The sequence below is a fragment of the Ursus arctos genome, unplaced genomic scaffold, assembly GCF_023065955.2.
Source record: "Ursus arctos isolate Adak ecotype North America unplaced genomic scaffold, UrsArc2.0 scaffold_13, whole genome shotgun sequence".
Classification (NCBI taxonomy): Eukaryota; Metazoa; Chordata; class Mammalia; order Carnivora; family Ursidae; genus Ursus; species Ursus arctos.
This window is the reverse complement of record NW_026622797.1, coordinates 22,124,367-22,126,694: the sequence shown is the minus strand read 5'-3', so window position 1 is coordinate 22,126,694 and position 2,328 is coordinate 22,124,367. Positions and strand designations below refer to the sequence as shown.

General features: G+C 43.0%; 1 pseudogene; it reads right to left on the bottom strand.

The window, feature by feature from the left end:
* Nucleotides 1-1,152: 1,152 nt before the first annotated feature.
* Nucleotides 1,153-1,605, bottom strand: LOC113259373 (40S ribosomal protein S14-like; annotated as a pseudogene).
* Between the last annotated feature and the right edge of the window lie 723 nt (nt 1,606-2,328).

Here is a 2,328-nt window from a genome sequence, read left to right as displayed (position 1 = left end):
TTGGCTTTAAGTTCTTTGTCGTTTCCTTCGCCTCAGCTTCCTCCTCCTATCAGTCTAGCCCCATCAGGTTTCTCAAGTGATTGAAGGTCAACATACCAGCATCTATTCCACACCTAAAGAATCTTCCTTTACATTTTCTGGGCGAGTACATCGTAGACTTTAATGTTGCCATAGACAGAGGAGATCAACCTCCATGCAGACACTGTGGGGTTCGGTGATGCACAACTATAATGTGAAACATCTTCAAGAAATCGTATTCACTGTGTTTCCTATTCCCGTAATGCAGGAAGTGCTGGTTCCACAGGCCCCTGGGCTCTCAGAGATAAGGAAAGCTCTGTAGTGTTCAGAATTTTCAGATAGAGCTTTGGAATTTTGCACGAGATATGGAGCATGCGGTCCTAGACGGAACAGATAGGAAGCTGTTCCTCAGGTGTCATCACCCACTGGAACTGTCTGTCAGACCCAGCAAACATGGATAGCTGAGATTCCTTTCTGGGTTGAAGATAGGCTGTTGTGTGTATGTTTCGATAAACTTATACCCAAGTGCCTATGCAGCCACTGCTGTGGAATTTCATTCATGAGAGCAATGTCCAGAGTAAAGGAAGCGGATCAAACTGATCTGCTTTTGGATCAAGCAGATCATACTGCTTTTGGTAAGTCTGCATGTGAAAGTGGGCTTAGATTTGACATCCTGGGGTCTGGCCAAAGGATCAAATGAATCAGGAAGTAAATTATTAATCATTTTTCTTTATGTTACTTGAAACACATCCCCATCCTGAAGTAAGGTAGGATGCAAACCATAAGGTAAAGCATGATAATGAGAGTTGAGAAGTCTGCATTCTGGAAGCTTTTATTTGTTTGGAAGTTTCTGCAGGGGGTGGGGGGGTGGAGGGGTGGGTGACATGAGTAATCCCAAACAGGGAATAGTCAGAAACATTTAAATGCTTCTCTTATAATGTTCAAAAGAAATAAAAGCAGGAAATAAAAGCTAAATACATCATAAAGCGTGCATGATGGCTTCAGTGTAGAAATTGTGTGTCTGTTAACATGGCTGAGGGAAACATAAAGAAATGAAAGTAGTCATATTCTTTTTTTCTTTTTCTTACACAAAGGCAATTTTTTCACAGAAAACAATAATTTGAGGAATCCCGTTCATAGACGCCACCACAGTTGACCCCCTCTCCTGTGCGTGCTTTCAGAGGGGATGAGCTTCACATCTCCATCCACCCGATCTTCATTCCTGAGCGGGCGAGGGCTTGGAGGATGACTGGGCTCCAAGTGCAGGGGTCTTGGTTCTACTTCCTCCTGTGGCTCAGACTTTGAGGTGGAGGGCGGTGATGCCCAGCTCGTTGCACCTCTGGGCTACATCTTGGGCAGCCAACGTGGCAGCGTAGAAAGAGGACTCGTCTTGGTCATCCTCCACCTTCATCCCCCAGTCACACGGCAGATGGCTTCCTTGCCAGAAAGATCAGTGACATGGACAAAAGTGTCATTGAAGGATGCAAAGACGTGGCAGACACCAAGCACATTTTCTCCGTCAGCTACATGAAGTCCAAGGCTGATGACCTGTTCTCCCTTCTTTTCCTTCCCCTTGTGAAGTTCCATTTCTGTGTGTCTTCTCCAGACTCCACCACTGGAAAGGGAAAGTAGTTATATCTTGATGGACAGTGGGTCTTTTTGTTCCCCTGTGATTATGATACATATGGTATATAACGATCAGAACAGTGGGCAACATAATTCCTGTTTTCTTTGCAATTTCTTTGGAATGTGCTTTGAATGTGTTCTGATGATAGGGAATCATTCAGAGATCTGTTCAGCCTTGTACTTCTAAGCAACTGTACAGTATTGTACACTTAGATTTGTTAAGAGGGTGGAGTGGATCTCATGCTAAGCATTCTTATTGCAATAAAATAAATTTTAAAAAATAAAACAAAATAAAGGTATGTCTGGAAAGCAGGCTCATTTTCTTGCTTTACTGCCAGAAGTTGTTCATATTAGGCATGTCCATATATTTCCCTCGGCTGCACAGCTTCCCCTCTGGGATCTGTGTATCCCAAACACTTCCCTGTGGTGGGTAAAGGAAGCATGGAAGTGTTTGACTGTTAAATATTTTCCTAATGAAAGAATCTGGGTTTGTGGAGACTTCATTGGTTATCTTGAACACATGCTCACTTCTCCATCTTAAATGGATCCTACTGAAAAGGGGCTCTTTTTTTATTTTTTTTATTTATTTTTTAAGATTTTATTTATTTATTTGACAGAGATAGAGACAGCCAGCGAGAGAGGGAACACAAGCAGGGGGAGTGGGAGAGGAAGAAGCAAGCTCAT